Source organism: Anas platyrhynchos, chromosome 6 (assembly GCF_047663525.1).
Source record: "Anas platyrhynchos isolate ZD024472 breed Pekin duck chromosome 6, IASCAAS_PekinDuck_T2T, whole genome shotgun sequence".
Classification (NCBI taxonomy): Eukaryota; Metazoa; Chordata; class Aves; order Anseriformes; family Anatidae; genus Anas; species Anas platyrhynchos.
The window spans coordinates 6,306,669-6,326,934 of NC_092592.1; the positions used below are offsets into that span (position 1 = coordinate 6,306,669).

Sequence of the window (20,266 nt, forward strand, 5' to 3'; positions counted from 1 at the left end):
TTGAATAATTTACATTCTCCCCTTTTAAACTCACCACTGCACAGGCAGAAGCTTAGGAACACAGATTTAGTTGCAGTTAAAAATCCACATCTTCTGCAGGTCCACAAGTCTTGTGAAAACTAACAGACATTTTACGTCTTCCACTGGGGAAGGAACGCTTTGCAGGCACTCACCTCACCATTTCCACCCAAACACAGCAATAAAAGCCAAGAGGTTTGGTTCCACTTCCCGTGTCGTGATGGGGACAAACCCCTCAAGAAGGAAGCTTCAATTGGCCACACCTAAGACAAACACATTTGCTTTAATTCAATTAAAACGTCACTGATTTAGTGATGGAGCATCCAGTGCCCTTCCCCTCTCTTCATTAGTAAAAGAGCTTCTTGTCAGCGTGTTACTGCTACTTCGCCTCTAATCTAAAGCATGGATTTTGAGAAATACAAACTTTGTAACTTTAACTTTCCTTTTACCCCCGAATCCAGGAGGTGATTTCGAGCAGCAAATCACTGTAATTGCATCTGCTACTGTTGCATTTTTCTTCTTCAAAGCTGATTTCAGCATTTTTTGATGGCACAGGGTATAACGTTTTATTGACCAACAAAGAAACATCCTGAAATGCATTTCCATCTCCCTCCTATTGATTTAAGTCAAGCCTGGCAATCATTTAAAATCAAACACTTTACGGTCTGCAAGAACAATCCGAAACACAAGAGAAAAAATTGTTTTGTACACACGTGGATGCGTCAGAAGCACTTGAAAAACCCTAAAACAACGGGTCAGACCCTTTACTTCAAACTCAATACATGGAGTCTCATCCCCGAAGCATCGAATCCCTTTGACGGATGAGTCAAAGGCTGGAAGACATGCCTTAGACTTTAAACGTGAGGAAATCAAGCTGTTCAGTTTATCGACAATAGATACACCTTTTTTTGGTTGTTACCGTTCTTCGGGGAGTGGATGTAATATTTAGACCTGGGAGGGGTGGCACAGATCGCTGGAGAAAAAAATCCTTGATCTTTATTGAGTATCAGTTTATGAAGAGAAAGCCAACACAAGGTATGTGTTGGCGCCAACACCATGAGACTTCAAATGACCCCTTAGCATCTTCTCGGTCCTACACAGCATGCCCTGAGCTGTGTCCCTCAGCTGAACTGTGCGGTATCACACGAGCAGTTCTGCATCAGGAGGAGCTGCCAGAAAGAGCAAGACGACAGAGACATCTTCTCCAGAGACAAGCCGGCCTCCGGGGATAATAAACACCTCAACAGCACTTCGGAGAGACCGGCGACTGCAGTGATGACTGAAAAACACTTTGCCACACGTACAGGCTTACTGTCAGACCAACACATGAGGAACTGCTGGAAATCCCTTCCTAGGAAGAGTCAGAAAGAGCAAGATGCGCAGGAGGAGAGGGAGCAGGGCACAGATTCCCAACAGAAGGTCCCAGGTTTGCCAAGAAGTAGTAACACTCCATGAGATGAGGTACTTGCCTATTTTCTTACTTATGCTAATGTTCTTCCCTGCTTGATTTGTACCTTGTATGATCTACCTCTCCCACTCCTGCTTTTACTGAATCGTAAAGAATACACCGGGGAAATGCCACGCATTAAAATTTCTGTCATTCTCGTAAGTGAAGCCACAAAGAAAAACGCCTTGCATGTTAATCATTTTTGAAGCCTCGTAATTGTTTTCCAATGAAAGCTGATGATGGCGTGATAGCTCTCTGAGGACATATATTCAGTCAAATGACTTTTTGCCATAGTCTTATACATAAACTATAAGCCTGATGAACAGCCCCATACCCTAATAGCTGCTTTTCCATGCTACAGCCCTAAAAATGAAATTTATATCACACAAAGCTCTAAGCATCAAACAAGCACACTCAAAGCTACACAGTAAAGGGCAAACCCCTTAACACTTCCCATTAAAAATCAGCCCATGGTAATGGAGACGGGGTTGGGCTCACCTTTATAGGCATCACGGATAATTTTTACAGCCAGGTTTCAATGTGAGGGTTTTGTTCACTTACAGAAGCAGGTTCTTGTAAGATTTCTGCTGGTATCACCTGGTTTCTGCTACGCCAAAAGGACTCTCACAGTCTATGAGGCAGTGCCTCCACAGCACCATGGGTTGCACCGCACCAGCAGGAGAGGAGCCGGGAGATCCCAGCACCAGCCCTTCAGCAGAAGAGCTGACGCCCAACCCCATTGTTGCCAAAATGCCAAGACCACATAACAGCAAGCAATGGAGTAAGAAGAATACCCTCAGAATGCTGCATCGAAATAGAATGGACTGAAAAGTGACAGGAGCAGGGGACAACCACAAGATCTGCCACATGTATCACATTTAGAGGCCACCCCAGAATCCCAAGCCCCAAATGTCTCAGCCACCATCCCCCCAGCCCTGGCAGGTCCAGACCTCTTGGGAAAGGACATCTAATATCCCAAAATCCTGGTATCTTAGGGCACAGCCTCTCTTCTGATGTGTCTGGACACCAGGCTGCAGCAGCACTACAAAATGAAGCTCCAGCAGAGCCACCTTCTGCAAGAGAAACCGATGGTGACTGCCTCCTCCTCCTCCTCGCTGCCACGGCTGCTGGGGCCCTGCTTCTCGGATCACCCCAGGCGAGACGATGGCCAATACAGGCGCATCAGCAAATTGGTATTAATGACTGTAACGTGCAGTGATGTTGATGCCATGGTGCCAGATGGTGCTTTGAAAATGGTGCTGACTCACAGAAGAAAGAGGAATAATGAGATACTAAGCTACTAATAATTTAGCTTGACTCTAAATCCCAGAGTGCCATTGTCTTCCAGTAAATATCCCATAATACCCATCAAGGAAAGAACCAGACGGCATATAGCTGAGCAGCACAAAAATGCATCATGACTACCTAATGTTTTGTGCTTTTATATCGAAGGGACATCTCGCGTAGCAGATGTGGGGAGGAAGGAAGCAATCTTGCCAGAAATGAGAGAGAAACGTTCGCGATCCTCTGGGGACAGCCCAGAACCGTGGACACATCTCAGCTGGGCATCGTGTGGCATTTTGTGGTAGGTTGCAGCATTTTGGACTCCCTCCTCTGCAGTCTCCAGCTCAGACTTCTACATAAAACATTTTTAATAATACATCCCATATAAGTAGGTGCGTTTTCAGGGTTAAGAGTTGTTTTCCAGCCTCCATAAATCACCCGATTGGCTGCGCTGTCGAGGATGCTCCTGTATTTCCAAAGTTACAGGATGCCCATTAACACATTTTTACTACTAGCTGTGAAATTAAGTTCAGCTGCAGCAGCACAGGTTGCGTTTTCCTTCCAGCAGCTTTCACCACCCCAGGAATGACACTGGTTCCTATCTAAAGCCGCGTCCAATTTAAATGAGTGATTTATGATAATTAATGCAAATGGCTTAAAGAAGATTTAAAAGGCTATTAAGTGTCTATGGTAAATCAAATGTACTAATTATTTGAAGACAATCTAATCATTTTGACATGCAAATAAACGTTTGTGAACATATATAGACTCAAGAAATTGAAAATCATCTTCCAGATACAAACAAGTACTTAATGGTATTCCAGAGCAGCCTTTTCAGTTTGAGAAAAATTAAACTATTTAAAATTAAACAGATTTCTATTTAAATCTCAATTTCACTTCCTGATGGACTACATTATCAAAGAAATTGCTCATATTAACAATAAAGAAAGCATTTAGAGCAAAGAAGTACTCATTGGACAATTAGTAAATGTAATGATAGGCTCAGTCTTGTAGAAAGCTAGGAGGGAAATCTGCCTAAGGACGCCCAGGTTAGGCACAAGGTATTTGATACAGCTGCCTCCTCTGCTGGTGTAAATCCAAAGATGCCCCAAAGTCAGCTCACTGTCTGTTTCTGTATGGTAATTGCTCGAAAGGAGAGCAGAGGACAGTGAGAGGAGGCAAAACTGGCTAAAGTGGAGATTTTGGATACCTCCACTACAATTCAATGCAGGGAAGGAGAGGAGTCTAGAAAGAGGGCTGTTGTGTTCAGTGAGGAGGTGGTTTTCTCAAGACAGACTCAAAGAAATTGTAAAGGCCCAAGAGCTCTCTCGACCTCGTGATGACAGATTTCTGACAGTCCCATTAAGAATGTGGTTAAGTGCCTTGAAAAGTAATGAGCTCCCATCTGTAAAGTCCTCCAAAAACGTACTAAGTCTGGAAAACCATTACTCTGTTATGCAAGAGCAGTCTCTTCTGCAAGGGCAGGCATGCATCACTTGTGAGGAAGTATGGGAATCATCCTTACCAGTGTTGTCCTACTTCAGTCAACTTTCACCATCAATAACATCTTGACAGCAAGGAACACATGGCAAGGCAGGCAAACTGCCTTTACCCAGAAGTCTCCCAAGCAAGGAAAAACAAAAATCTGTCTAGTTTTAAGAGTGATCAAACACTGACATCAAGTGGTGGAATAAATCTCCCTTCCCTATTCCCTGTAGGGTTTCTCTTGGTCTGAAACTGCAGCAATTTGTGCCAGCTCTCCAGCTTTGAGGGACCTCTGAAGGTAAGGCCACTTACCAAGTAATTCACCCAGCTCTCCTCTGCAGAAAGCTTCACAGCTTGCTCTAACTGGGGGGAAAATGCAAATTAAAGGGTTAATTTTATGCATGTACTGGGAGAAGTGTGCTCATTCCAGTGACAGCCATCCATCAGAACTCCTAATAACAACCAGAGTAGTAGATGATGTGCGTTTTTCTTCCTTAGCTTAGTGATTAGCTCTGATCATTAACAACATGAGCGTGGCTAATCAACACATGAGTGGCTAATCAACCTGACTCAAATTAGGGATATTAGATGTAGGAGCCTATCAAAGTGAAAGCTTCCAGGAAATAATAGCTGCTGGGCTGTCTTTTCCCAACACGTTTCCATTTACACCACGGGTCTTGAATGGGGGCCGTTCGTGAGGCTCTTAATTACTTGACAAAGCTCTAAAACAAAAAAATCTCCAAAGCACTTGCTAAATACGCTGAAGATCTCCCTTTACGGTATCAACCACAGCCAACAGTCACCACTAAAACACTCCTGAATTGTGCTAGGATTTCAAAACCCAGATTTGTATTCAGAAACCCAAATGGTGCATCTCTTCCGCACACACCAACAGGCACACCTCCCTCCAGCCTGCAGATACTGATGTACACAAATATACAGAAATATATAGAGATTCAGATTTCTAGAAAAATAGCTAGCCTTGTTACCTCCCTGGACCTTCCTTGTTAAAATAAGCATCTTGCATCAGAAACCAGTTGTGAAATCCCCATCCCTAAAGATGCTCAAAACTCAACTGGACAAGGCCCTGAGTAATAACCTGATTGATTTTGGTGTTGGAGCAAACTTTGAAGCTGGCTGAGTGTTGAGTGTGATGTAGGACCAGACAAGCTCCTGTTATCTGGGAGACAAACAGGTTGTTTTGATAATTTAACACACTTACCAGCTACATTTCTACTGCAGGTGTTTCCCTACAGAAAAACAGCCTAATGCATAAATAAGCAAACAACCTGAAAATTGGCAATTTTAGGTAATGTATTAGTATTATGATTAGACCCCAGAGCCTCCAAAATGAAGGAAAAATATTCAACTGAAGTGGAAGGCAATGCTGAAAATGCAGTCCTCCCGCAAATATAAGCTGCATTGCCTGGCACCGAGTCTGGCTTTTGTGCATCTTAACTCCCTTCTTCCTCTATGCTTATACCACAGCTATAGATAAATACGCTGCTAACATCTCAGAGCCATTTCACAAAAGCTTTACGCAGAATCCAAACTAACGCCTGGCACTGTCTCCTCGGCATAACGACAAAAGGGATGAGTATAACCCGAGCGTACACAACTGCTGCAAAGCCAGGAGAAGCTCCCTCAATTTTAAGCTCTCTGTTCCCAGTTTTTTCTTACCAGCCTCCAGTCGTGGGACTGCAGGTTCATTTACTGCATTTTGCCAGAGCTCTCAATGTTTCATGTGTTTTCAAGGTGATGCTCTGCGGACTGTAGGATTTACCTGCCCTTAATTTCTGCTTTCACCCCAAGTTGAGCTGGCAAATTCTTGTTCTCTGCTACCTGCACCACCTCAGCCGTGCCAAGTTCTTGCAAAAGAATCAACAAAGACTGTTTCAGTGAAAAGGACTTGAAAAGCCACAAATAGCCATTTCATGGTTGGAGCCACGGACACACACTGCCCGCTCTGAAAAAGCATAATTTACCAATAGCTGTATAATTACAGTGGGCAGTCTCCTGCTCCAGAGACAAAATACTTTAACACTGCGGATGCTACTATGGTCTTTGGTACGAGTGCTGACTCTCTAAAACGAGGAGTACTTCTCAATATGCAATTGGTAATGCAAATAATGGTGCGATTATATGCAGAAAATCTTTTCAGCATAATAAAAATGTTCTCTCGTGTTCCCAGTGTAACAGATGTCCCGTTTAATTGCACTTGAAATGTGAAAATATTTAACATTTTGCATAATAATCAAAATAGGAAGTTGTATAAGCAGCAAAGTAAATGCCATCTTCCAGAAACAAGAAAAACAACACTGCAACGCTTTGTACCACGGTATGAAATAACTTCATTTTTCTAGTGATCATGAACAATAAAATGCATTACGTGCTAATAAAGTAATCTGCATGTCAGCATTTGTGAAGAAAAACCAGCAATATATTATGCAAAAAATTTCATGTTGTTACTTTCCCAATTCTCCCTCAACACAAAATAATAATTACGACTACTAATACCTCTTTATCTGGCTTCTTAGGCTGTTCGCATCAAGTTTCAAGACAATCAGCTCACTTTTCCTGGGTGGTTCTGCTTTATACACAGGCACACAGCACTGCAGGCATAGAAAATCCCAGAAAAGGGAAATCAGGGCACCGAGATTTTAATCTCCAAATCTACCAAAGATCGCCAACCTTTAGCCAACTTGTGGTTCAGGTGCTTCAAAAGGCAGGCTGGGCTTTAGTTGCATTTCTTTAGGATCCCTGTCACCACCACTTCTCCTGGCTGTCTACTCATAGCCACACTTCATTCACAAGGGATTAATCTGCGTTTAGCAGAACAACGGGGAGAGGATCCAGTCTTAAACCAATACATAGTCATTTAGGGATAAAACTCCTGGGCGTATCAGGCGTTAATTACACAGATCTCTGTGCACACACAAAGAAGAAAAACTTCTTAACCCTGCCAGAGGAATCCCAATTCACAGAGCGGAAAAATGAAGCTTACACTGGAGGTAAGAAGTGCGTGGGGGAATGGTTATCATCCTCTTAAAGATGCTCTGGAAACTGCCTTCAGGAGTGATTAGCTCTTCCTATGCACGGAAGGAAACCGCTAGAAGGGGCTGGAGGAAGTACGAAGATTAACAAATTTGACTTGATCAAAGAGTTTTCACAGCACGGAACCAAAATTTTGAAGAACACCCTTATCAGATTTTTTCCTCGGGACTCTTTAAAAATAGATAGTTAAAAGCAACCCTGGGAATACTCAAACAGTTGGGAACAAACTGGATTTCAGGAACTACTCGTGCCAGTCGAGGCGGTAATGCTGCTCTTAGTGCCCAAACACGAGCACCTGACTGTTACTCCTTCATGGGATCCCGGCATGTCCTGGGTTGGAAGGGACCCACGAGGAGCAGCAAGTCCAGCTCAGGAAAGCTGCTGAGGTACCCGGTGGCCTTCCCTGAAAACTTGCATCACAAAAAGGCTGTGGGGACCCCAGCCCTTCCTGTGTTTTCTGCTAGCAGTCTTTCTCCCTCATTCATGTGTGGACAAAGTTTCCTTGAGTTTCCTCGTGCTTCCAGCATACCTGTGTAATCACCTCTTGCTGCTTTTTGTGGTCTTCATTTTAGCTCCAGCTGCTCTGTGGCCTTGCTGGTTTTCTCTGTTACAGCCTGAGAAATGCTCTGAACTCTTCTGTTGCATATTATCATTTCCATTTCTTGTGTGCTCTCTTTTTGCCATTTACTTCATAGCAAAGCTCCTTGCTTAGCCAGACCTGCTGGTATTCCCAGCCGTCCTGCAAAACTGCTCTCGACCAGTTTTGTCTAAATTGCAGCCAGCTCTCCTGGGCACTGTTTGCCTTCATTTCATCTAGAAATGAAAAAAAAAAAATCTTCTTTCTTGAAACTAACTGCTCCGAATCCTGCTGCTCACCTTTCCAGCCCTCCTCCACATCCTGGATCCAGTCGTCACCATTTGTCGTTTGAAATTTGGGAATATAATTCTACAGACACATGAGGAAAGCCTCTTAACACTCTCCCTTGTAAGTGGGAATCTGCAGCTTTCACCCTCATCTCCTCCATCTGCAGTTTTCTCTCTGAGGGAATCTGGACCCAAGAAGCACTGTTTGAACAGCAAAAGCTATTTTCCTTTGTAAGAAGACCACAAGGTTCCAGTTTCCTTTATTTCTGAAGCATCAGGTTGAACTGGAACCCCACAACCCTTCCCATATATGACCATCAGCATGCAAAGTGAAAACAGATGAGCACTGAAAGAAGATGTGAGTCTTCCCTTGCTCCACCAAGAGCTGCAGCCTGGTACAGCAGCTCCCACTGCATTGCATCTATCAGACCAAATCTCCCCATTTCACAGCTTCCACTCCCCTTGACTACAGCACACCAATCCAGTATGGTCTGTATTAAATACAAAAGGGTAGAATTGAAACAGTAGTTGGACTCTGGACTAAGAAGATTTAAAGTTAAAGGTTCGTTCCACTTCCCCTTCTTCAAATCCAAGTGGACTCCTTTCACAGAAGGAATCAGATCCAGGCGCATCAGCAATCTGGGGGACTTGGGCTGCTGAATCATACTTCTGATGGATAATGCACATTAAAAAGCAGTTAAACACTTGTATACAAAATAGATTTTCTCATTATATAAAGAAAGATACCGGAAGCATATTACATCTTTTTTTTCCTTTTTTTTTTTTTTTTTTTTTGCTAATCAGAAGAGTCTCTAAAATTGGTTTAAAAAGTCTGCAGCTCACCCCCAAGGTGATTTGTATGCCATGTAGCAGCCTGAACAAATTTGCACAACCGCTCATCTTTCAGACAGGTAGGTTTAAACAGAAATGGTGGCAGTATTTTTAACTGCAGCGGAGGTTTAATTATGAAGGATTTCAAGTAGCACCAGAATGGGAGTTCATGAACTAAAGCATTTTAAAAATGTTAATGGAAAAACTTGACTTTTCTTTGTTATGACCAAACATAGCATGTTAGAGATCAGGAAGTACCAGGGACCTTTTCTAATTGGCAACGATCACATACAAAATCTTCATCCTGGTCTACAGTAATTGGGCCCAAATTCCCTTTAAGCTACTACCAAAAATGGTGTTTTTCATGGTTTCTTACAGAATACAATGCTTTCTTTTTTACCGGAAGCTTCAGTGGTGCTGTGCAGGGGGAGCAAAATAGAGAAGATTCTAATTTAAACCCAATTAAAGATCAGTCACTCCATGTGATCAATAATTGCGCTCGTTGAGGTGGCATTTGTTTCCCAACCTCACACAATGTCATGAATATGGAAAAGCTTCAAATTATACTTTGGTGTAATGATAGGGTTTCTGCTACAGGTATGCAAATGAAGCGACGTGATATACAAATCATGATTGTCAAATAGCTTTTTAATACCTTTGAGCAGCCCCAAGTTACGTAGGTTTCCAAAAGCTAAAGCACCTTGACAACCAGCAGAAAAATCACAAGTCACTTTGCCTTCTCCCTCTACATTACAAAATGTCAGGCCAAGATCAGTTGAAAAAGAAAGATTTACCCTTCCCACCCCCAAAGTAAAAGGATTTTAAAAGGGAAAAAAAAAATCTCCATAGGTTCCAAGCTAATTAAACATTTACAACCATCTTGCTTAGCCTCGATTTTGTAGGAAAAGCTCTGAAATCTCAGGCTGTCTTCCTCCTTTATGGACACCACCTTCTCTTTCCTTTGTCCCAGCGCACTCCAAAACAGTGCAAGTCTCATGAAGAGAGACTGAGGTGATCTGCAATGGATTAGCTACATTACAGCACACAGCATCTTGAGCCACCAGACTCCAAGACAATGAGATCCAACTGGGCCAACGGTCAGGGCAAAACCCCAGGCTGGGAGCCTTGGACTCCTTGTCTCACTCCTGCACATCTCAGGGTCTCCCATTGGATGAAGGGGCACAGCACAACTTCTCTTCCTGGCAGACAGGTTAGAAGGATTGACATGTTCCTACCTGTGTTGCACCTCGATGTGGAGGTCAGGATGTTGCATGGGACTGTGCCTTACAGAAGTCCAGGCAGATGACAGCGTTGGTCTTTCCTTGCCAACTGAGGCAGTCACTCCATCACAGAAGGCCACCAGAACGCGTTCGTACATTAATAAATCAAACCAGAAAAGATTAGAGAAGTAAAACGAGATCTCTCATCCTAAAAGCCCATGTATCAGTTGTCTCTGGGAAGACAACAACAGCCCATACATCTAAAAATTATTCCAGCAAGAGTTAGTGACAAAACAGAACTTAGATGCATATCCCACAAACACATAGGGGTAAAACACCAGACAAGTCACCCCACCTCCTTTTGAAATACCGGAGAGACACTTTTCCAGCAAAATCTGATAAAGGCAACGCCTCAATTTTGGATGCTACAGATAACAAGATAACCTCCCTCACTAGATTTAAACCTCTGAAACAAAAGCCAGAATCACACAGAATCACGGCAGAAGCAGCAATCTGAAATGACCTCAGCTGAAACAAGAAATGAGTTACAACACCAAGTCAGCTCAGCTACCGGTTGTATTCTGGTACAAAACCAGACCACAGGAGAAAAAGTAAACTGAAGTGGATTTATTTCTTTTTTCTGTTGAAACGGGGATGTATTTTACTCTATCATTGTACTATTTTATTGTCCATTAGAAAAAGGTGTAGGGGTATTATTCCCATGCCCATCCCTCTGTGCATGAGGCATTACACCTACGCATGACTCACAAAGGCTCCCAAATGCAATCACCGGTGCCACCGTGCATCACTACTTCCCACGACACCAAGGGACACTAGAAACTATAGCAGAGTAGATGATCACAGAGCTCCCTTTGGCCTTAAAAACAATAGTACTCATGCGACTTTTCCCTGCAAGCCTTTTGGTAAATGCATAAAACACTACAGATGGATCCCAAGCAAGAAACCAAGAATTTGCAACAAAACACGGTTAGCTTCTGTAGCTCCTATCCAGAGCCCCGATCCAAATAAAAGTCTGCAAAACGTGCACTGGGTGAATCCTGGTGCGGTGACACTGCAGAATCCAACAGAGCAGAGGAGCCTTCCTTGGAGCTTGCTCTCTTCCGGGTGTCCTCAGTAAGCCATGGGGACACACCATGCTTGTTGGCAGAAGTGCGCTAGCGATGCCTCACTTTATCTGGACAGGAAATTTTACGCCTGCTTTGATATAACAACTGCTCTGGGAGTAGGTTAAGTAACAGTCAAATGGGGATGAATTTGCTGAGGTATCCTGGGTGAGATGCCATCAACTGGATTTTGCTATCACTGACAGTAAAAAAAACTTGCTGCCTGCAGCCTGAAATGCAATTCAGGCTTTCTATTTGAAATTTACAGACAGAACTCTCAAGAGAGCTCAGTAATTCTCTTCTTTTCTTTTTTTTTTTAAGCACATCTGGGGCAAAAATATATGATTTTCCTTTTAATACTTTTTTCAAGTAGTTCACTTTTGCCTCCTGCAAACGCTTTTACTTTTTACTCTCACTGCCGATTTTTTCCTTTCTTTTTCCTCCTTTGGGTTAAAGCAATTAATAATAAAAGTTGCATGAAAGGCAGAACTACAGAGGAAAACCCCATGCGCTTGGAAAACACGTTCTTCAGCTGGACAGCATGTGGAGGCCCAGGGAGAAGACAGCAGTTAAAAATAACCAAATCTCTCAGCATCTGCAGAGACAAAGAGGAGTGCTGCTGCTTTACAGGCGCTGGCAATCAGCGTGGCTACCCCCACAGGAGACACCCACCCTGGTGGTATATCCTCACGGGCCTTTCATCGCCTTTTGGAGGTGCCTTTTCACAGTACTTACTAAGTCTGTTCTTTTCCAGGCATGTCTTAAAGCCCAACCAGAGGAAGGAGCAGCTCCAGAGGCCTCCCCAGCCTGAAGGAGAGGCTTCGTGCCCACGCCGCAGCCTTCAACCACCAGCACTTAGGGCAGCACACGCACCCCTTCGAGCTCAGCGACGGTCCTTTGGCTTCTTCTGCTCCTGGTTATTCCCAACTCAGAGGCACGGTGCTCTCTGCTCAAGTCTGGCGTTCCGCTTCTGGCTCTGCATTCCTGCTGCTGGCATCTGCAATAATTCAGGTGGCTTTTGCGTTTCACAAATATTAAATAACTAATTAGCAGCGTTAATAAAACACACCTTCTGCTTTCCGCTTCTGCTAATGAATGGGTACACGAGCTTGGCATTAGGTAAGAATTTACACGTGAAGCCCAACTCCTGCTGTATGCCCGAGTTAAGTTATAGCTGGAGGGTTAATTGAATGCCCCAGTCCAACCTCCCTGCACAGGCACTGCATCGGGCTACAAGTAGCACTGCATCAGCATTTTGACTGCAGTTTATTTTTTAAGCAATGACTATAAAAAGACTGATTGCAAAAAGGAAAACAGCATTGGGGGAAATATTTAAAAACAACGGCCCTGTTGAGATCACCAAGAAAGCTTCTATTTTAAAAGACTCGAGAATATTTTCATACGCAGTGTGCATTTTTACCCAGCTACTGAATTTATTGGCTATCCTTGTCCAGCAAAGCACACCGACATCATTAGGCCCATGATAATACAGAAAAATTATCTGATTTAGATTAGGCTGGATCCACCAATTTGATGACTTGGTTTTAGAAGCCGTATTTTATCACACATCACATTACTGTACAAATACCTGTTCATGTTTCCTATTCATGCCTAGAATCCTACGGGTCTGCAGAGTGAATAATTAGATGAATTTCATTTTCTCCCCCCACTGAATACAGAAACTATTTTATTACCAGTACTCTCACAAACCCTCACGTATTATCAGCTTTATTTTTGCTGGTATTTCCAGATACCTGATTGCTTGACACACACACAAAAAAATAATCTATTTTTACAAGAGTGACATAATTTTTGATTAAGAAGTGCCCTGACTCAAATTCAGCCAAGCCTAAACCACACGAAACAAGTCAACCTCAAAGACTTCTCCATTCTGTCATATAACCAAGCTCTGGAAGTCAGCTTTAACCCAGCTTTAACTCTCTGGCTATTTGGGCTGTTAGTGGGCATCTTGACAATTGCTGCCCCACGCACACAGGAGAAAAGCTGCATATTGTACTTAAGAAACCTGACCACACAACAAGATGTAGAAGTCTTCCTCACCGAGGTGCAAGAGCAGGACAGTCCCTTGAGATGGTCGTGCTGAAAGACAAACCAGCAAGATGCTCCAAAGAGGCTCACCATGGCTCTAGCTGCCTATATCGGCTGTGCCAACAGGCCATGAACAACTACTAGAAAATTACACAATTTTAGCAAGTCTCTGAACAAGTATACCCCTTTTTTTTCCTAAGCTTTTTGACTGCAAGCTTTCAAAACCCGCTAAATCCTTAGCAAACTACCAGCCTATTTTCAATGCAAAATGCATCAGAACTCTAAGTCTGTAAGAGGGAAGGAACTGATCCATGGAGGAGCGGTGTGAGGAACTGCAGCCTCAGATGACAAAGCAGGCATCTCCAAGCAGGGGAGTGATGAGGACAAAGCACTCAAACCTTTCTCACTCCACTCCCTGAAAGCAGCATGCCAGCGACAACATCAGCCTCGCTTTGCTGGGTTTCAAGAATGACAAGAGTTTAATAGAGCCAAAAAAAATCTATTTCTTCAGGCAGGGACATGCAGTGGCATCCAAATGGGAAGGCAATGGTTAGTGGTGACACGCCTCTGTGCTGCTGGAGGGTTAGAAAGTTGCCATTAACAAAGGGGACTGGCACAGCAAAATTTAGGCATGAGCCTCCTTCCTTAATGCCCGCAGACCATAGTCAGGGGGAATATTAAAGACTCACCAATCATTGCTCCTTTTTGGTTTGTACTCTGTCCCTGATACATTCCCTTTAATGAGCGTAATCACCTGTGCAGATGAACTTATCCAAGACCTACTGCAAGTAAATAAAGGCTGCAGAAGTCACCTGGGCAGGGAAGCTGTATTGAAAAGTTGAAATTTTCTAAGTATTTTGTGATACAATTAATGCATTCAACAAGCATGCCTTGACCCAAGCGTGCAAAATCTAATATGGATTAGACAAGTTGAAGTAACTTCTCACCAAAAGGTATTCTGCACGCTACATAATAATTAAACTACTTAAAATACAATAGGAGTACAATTAAAACCATCCGCTTAAAATTCAAGGAGCTGAAGCCAACAGCAAGGTCAAATTTTGCAAGGAGAAATAAAAAGAAACCGAGGAAGTCAGCCAGGATGGCTCCAGAATGAATTTGTAAACGCCCTCTATTTATGAAGACCTTAAAAAAAACAAATGAACAGAGAAAGACCTCAGGACGGAGCCATTTCTGTCCCCTGGGTGCTTGCTGGGATCCCAAATCAGCAGGGAGGCTGCAAATTAGTGATATGGTTTATTGGAGGACCTGGCAGTGTTAGGTCAGAGGTTGGACTAGGTGATCTTGGAGGTCTCTTCTAACCTAGGTGATTCTGTGAAATACAAATACGATTTGTATTTAGTTTGTAATAAATACATTCAATTTTGCATATTGAAAGTTTGAACTTTCTCATGTAATAACACACAGAAAAAGTAACACTGAAAAGTGAAATATTAATGCAGGGTGAAACTCAGACCCATGCGACTTCACAAGGGCTCCAAAGAACTAAAGCAAAACACCAAAATGAAAAACCAGGAAGTTTCAGTGACTTTCCTAAATTGTTTTTTAAAAGACCCTTATTCTTCTTTGATTCAGACTATCCCAAGTTCAGCAAACAAGGAGTGTTCCTATACTGATGAGTCCCTCTAGTGCCTCCCCTCGCCAAGAAAAGAGCTTTTAAAAGAAAAGGAAAAAAAAAAAAGGAAACAAGCAGGAGATCATCGGCAACACCATTCCTTCAGCACCACATCAGTGCGTATGGACGATTAAGCTTAGCCTGTAGCTTAGCACAAGCTCCCAGCAGCCTTCAGCTGTGGGTCACAAATTACATATCTAAGCACAAGCATTGATTTCCAGACTAAATACACCAACTGTAAATTGAATTACAGCTGTAGGACAAATATCAGCAAGCCACTCTGCAGAAATTTGTATAATGTCACTCAGCCATTTAGCAGCTGAATCTGAAAGCTGTCTTGCACGCTTTTACTGCAGCAAGAACAGCTCAGACGAATTGTTTCTAAGCCCTTTAAAAATGCCAGCAAAACAGTACAAGGAAACGAAGAGAAACATCAGATCGAAGCATGTTTTTCATTGTTGCTTTTATGGGACGTTTGACAACCCAAGTTCTTGCATGGGATATTTGTTTGGTACAGTTGGAGATTGATAAAGAATCCCAATCCTGTGCCTGACACGCCATCTCCTCGGCTATATTGAGTTTTGAAGGTTTTCAGGAGCTGAAAAATGACTCCACCTGCCAACAGCATGTTATATTTATCAACTGACAGTCTTTGGGAAAATGAACTTGCCATTCTGTCAGAAATTGTCTGCTTTGGGAGGTGTGATTAGACTTTAACCACTGGCGTAGAAATGACATTCTTTCTTCCAGTTCATTGCTTTCCAGCCCAAAGGTTTATTCATGGACTACAGATTATATAATAGCTTAAAATGAATTGTGGGTGTAGCAACCACAGATAAAAAAATCAAATCTGATTGCATGTTTTGAATAAAAACTCACTTTTGCATGAAGGTCTGTGTTATGATGAATCTTTATCTCACTCGAGCCTTAAAAGGAGTACATGGCTGGTGAATAGCAAATGAATTGAGCCTCTTGGTTTGCATTTTTATAAGGTGTAAGAAGTTTGCAATGTATATGAAAGTCTATAGAGATGCCAGAGCAGCAGAAACTATACAAACACGAGCAAGAGACAAGGCCCAAGCGGGAAACCAGGGTTTCTGTGCTCTCCTTTTTAAGCAGGTCTCAGACTAGGAGAGAAAGGCAGGCTTTAAAGTTCAGAGATCTCTATTCGTATCTGCTCACTCTGCATAAAAGTTCAGAGCCAGGGCCAGCTTAAAGGTCAAGGTGATTCCTTCCTCAAGAACAGCCAAGAGCAGCAAATAAAAGAACATTTGAAACCACTTAACATTTAAGATTGGCCCATAATGACTATTTCTTACTCCACCTGGCAAAAGCGAGCTCCATACCCCTCCTAGGCATTTTATCAACTGGAGGAGTCAACTGCAGAGAAACTCAGCAAACAGCTAGAGGCCAGACCTGGCAGAGCAACAGAGACCACGAGAAGCTGAGAACCTCTGCTGCTGCTTGGGGAGCTCCTTTGGGGTCACCTCTCAACAGAGCTCCACAGCCCCATCAGCCTGTCTGGGGCAACCCCAGCCCTACTTGGACATCTGAGGGGAACACATACTCCCAGCAAGGTCACACATACCTTACAGGAGTATGTTCTTGCTGGGTTTTGCTGACATCCAAGCAGAGATTTGCAATTCTTGCCTATTTGGCCGCCACAAGCTCTGAGAGGAGTTGTCACCATGCTTTTTGCCAGGGGTAGCAAGTGTTACTTCTGAACTCTGACTCCGAAGGCATCCCACCAGCCTCCAGTAGAGCAGAGACTCCACCAGTGGTCAGGCATGCTTCACTCCTTGGCCTCCTTTGTAGAAAAAGAAAATATATATGTATACATGTAGATAGATAGATATTAGATATATAAGTATCAGCGTGTGCTCCCTATTGTATGGAAAGTCCTAAGAAATAAAAATTCTCTGCAGCTCTGGAGAGTGCAGATCCCAGTTATGATGATGCCCGGCTTGAATAACCAAGGAACACAATATAAAAAGGCTGCAGTTATTAATCCGTCACACACTGTGTGACAGCTTTGAAGATACTGCAGCATAACTCATTTCCCATCACAACAGCTAATCTTTCATAAGGCTAATACCTAAACACTAATGTTTTTGTTAGGTAAAAAAAAAGCCCGAGCCCTACATGTAGTACATAATCTCTACCTTGGGATGAAAGCAATGTGATTGTTTTCATTAACCTTTCATTCTTATAAAAGGGCAAAAATCAATAACAAATTTATTCAGGCAAGTGAAAGGCAATTTCAAGCAATTTCACAAGGGATTTCATTTCCATTGCTTTTTTCCTCCCACAAATTCTAATAAAAAATAATATGATCTGTCCAAATGTAAGACAAATACAAAAGCCAAGATACTGTCAGCGCCTCAAAGACACAGAATGAAACTGCCTCTTTACAGCTGGATAATTGTCTTGCTAAAAATATTGCTTTCTTTTGAATCCTAAGCAAGTCTGCGAGGCAGTGTCTTATTGACAACCCGTGAAACACTTTGTTGCACAGTACTGAGCTGCTCTCTTTTAAATAAAGTAGCTACGATACAGATTTCTTCCGATGACAAATTAAGCAATTTCTTTCTGGTGCACTTTGCCCTTTCGTGCTATGAACAGAGGCTTAAATTACATGGACGTTGATGCACTTTCCAACTTTGCTATTTCTGTCATATATTCCGCAGCATTTCACCTCTTCAAGAGCTGCCTTTGAATTCCTGTTCCGAAATGCCTGACAAAAGCAATGATAAAAACCACAAAGTAACTCGACGCCAGCTCCGTTTCCCACGGAGGGCAAAAACGCTGAGAAAGCACAATACATTATTAATAACTGCTTAAATTAATCTGCGACTTCACCTCTTTTCAGGAGCCCTCCATGCATCCCTTCAGCATTTCCTGGGGTGGAACAACGAGGGCCAGGAGCAGCCCCAGCCTGGGGCATCGAAAACCATGGGGACAGGGGACTAGAGAGGTCAGTCAGTGCCACCAACCCCACTGGTTCCCCCACAGCCCCAGAATTCCCAACACGGTGTCTCTGTTTGTTATCACATGCTTTACAAACCCATCAAAAAGTAGAAATGATTTCAAGAAGCACCATCGTTCCACAGGGGTGTCACTCATCTTGTAGAGATTTTGTCTCCTTTGCCCTCTGTGATGCCAGAGGACAGTCACAGCTCATTTTAAAAGTCTAGCTGGGAAACTGTGAATTATTTACACTATTAAAAAAAAAATAAGGTATTATTACATAAAGTTAAGCAGAATTTGACTACCAAACTACCATGCATCACCAGAGGTGTTTAGAGTAAGTGAGATCAGCTCTTGCTGGTGCTGCTCATCCTTACCCAGTTTCTTCAGGCACTTCCAGTGCCTGAAATCAGAGATGCTGAATCCACCCAGTTGGCTTCCAAAAACTCTCTGCCTCCTCTGAGCAGTGCCACTTGAGCACACATTTCCATACGGCTGTGCCCAAGAAAAAAAAAACAGCGACATACTTTCTAATATAGGAGGAGGAAATCCAGAGAAAGACCACTGAAACTCAAGTAAGAAGTACAAAAGATTCATGAAATCCTCCCAGAATGTCCCCAGGCCTTTGTGGTTTGTGTTACACATCTACGTGGGCAGCTACCCTAGACAAAAGTGCCAGCAGGAAACCTTTGAGAATACTTTATATAAGATAATGATGACCTTGGCATGGCAGCAGTAAAAATGCAAACAATTCAGTTTGCATAGGAGCTCAAAAAAAAAAGCCCATAATCAGTATTTGGGTTTATTTGCTGTAAATTCAACACACAAGATAATGAAAGAAATATTACAGGGAACAAAAAGCTGCCATTTAAAGGGATCTAATTCTAGTAAATGTCTCCTTTCATCAAAAACCATTACTGTATTATTATACCACCATGTTATTAGGATGCTATGTAATTCACCCTCACCTAGAAGCAGGAAAAAAGTAGACAGCGACAAAACATTCTGGGGAAAACTGTCAAGGTTGTGCTGTTTTTCACTGGACTAAAAAAGGGCAAGAAAAGCAAATACCTGAAGGTACAGGATGACCTCCTTAAAAGGTCTCACTTCTGTCTACAAGGGGTTAAGAGTTTGCAGGCAGGAGGGACCTGCCTTTGAGAGGTCAGCGGTCTACAAGAGTGATCTCCTGTTAACTACAGCTGGATGGGTTCATGGTAGATATTTTGTTTCTGATTTCAGTTATTTACTGAATACCTTCACAGAAGCACGGTGAGAGTCTCAAAGACTGACGCTTTTTAAATAGTTACAGATAGCTGCTCCTGGGCTTAGATAAGTTGAAGGTGTGGTGATGCTGATTTTCCAACAAGACGAGACAACCCGTTTCCTAGACCAGCCAAAGATCTCAGCAGTCTGTGCACCTGTGAGGTTTGCGACCTCGTGTCTTCATCCTACATAAAGCAAGAAGCAGAGATTAGCAGGAGAGCTGCCAGATGGGTGAGGAACCAGCGAACACATGTACCTCTGGTGTGGACGTTGGCTGGGGATTTCTAAAACAGGTTATGCACGCCCTGCAAAGACTCGGGGCACTAATCCTGCCACCCCAACACTGGACGTGTTGAACAGCAGCTGCTGCTACCCAAGCTCGTCCCAGAAAGACAGCTTGAGACGGCAGCAGGCTGGACTGCTTGGGAGCACCGTGGGCCTGGGGACGGGTGGAAGCTTTCAGCAGGAGCCGAGGCAGCAGCCAACTGCTCAGCAGTCCGACCCTCATACCACCTCAATCAGACAGCAACTTTTGAACCCAGCTGTGTCGAAGTAACAGAAATATATGCCTTTTACCACCTAGTTCATCCTTAAAGAAGTTCAGAGTGATGGAAACACTACATTTTTGCATGCCAATCTATTCTAATCCCTAATTTGCCATACAGCTGAAAAAAAAAATATGAAAAAAAATCCATAAAGGAAATTATGTCTAGTTGAAGTTCTTTACCTGCCTGCAGCACCCACCTTGACAGAGGAGAACCATCAGTATTTATGACCTTTCCAAACCATTTGGTAGCACCCAACCAGATCCCTCCTCCCTCAATCGTGTTAACCACCAAACTCTGTACAACTCACCTGCTTTCCTCCTCAGATGCAAGACGAGTTTTAAATTCCAGAGGTAAATTCCACAGTTTTGGGAGGTGCCAATACTCTTCCTGGCCCAAAATCAGAAACTTTGTCAAGATCAATGGATCTCTGCTCCTCTTCAGGGCTAACAGCCTGCTGCATTACCAAATTCTGACGT

The 20,266-nt window shown here is 43.1% G+C and overlaps 3 long non-coding RNA genes across 3 annotated transcripts in view; all 3 read right to left on the reverse strand.

Annotated features, from left to right (window-relative positions):
• Window positions 1-4,677, reverse strand: part of LOC106016127 (uncharacterized) — a 120,469-nt gene extending 115,792 nt beyond the window's left edge. Inside the window, exons 1-2 of the long non-coding RNA XR_011810420.1 lie at window positions 4,547-4,677; window positions 174-281 (exon numbers count right to left, since the gene is read on the reverse strand). This is a non-coding gene — a long non-coding RNA (uncharacterized lncRNA). The remainder of the gene's footprint in view (window positions 1-173; window positions 282-4,546) is intronic.
• Window positions 4,678-5,920: 1,243 nt separating this feature from the next.
• Window positions 5,921-8,547, reverse strand: LOC140002848 (uncharacterized). The gene is made up of 3 exons (XR_011810386.1): window positions 7,818-8,547; window positions 6,752-6,846; window positions 5,921-6,102 (listed from the first exon to the last, which is right to left on the reverse strand). It is a non-coding gene; the product is annotated as an uncharacterized lncRNA (long non-coding RNA).
• Window positions 8,548-17,271: 8,724 nt separating this feature from the next.
• LOC140002849 (uncharacterized) lies at window positions 17,272-19,421 on the reverse strand. The gene is made up of 3 exons (XR_011810387.1): window positions 19,234-19,421; window positions 18,357-18,474; window positions 17,272-18,230 (listed from the first exon to the last, which is right to left on the reverse strand). It is a non-coding gene; the product is annotated as an uncharacterized lncRNA (long non-coding RNA).
• Between the last annotated feature and the right edge of the window lie 845 nt (window positions 19,422-20,266).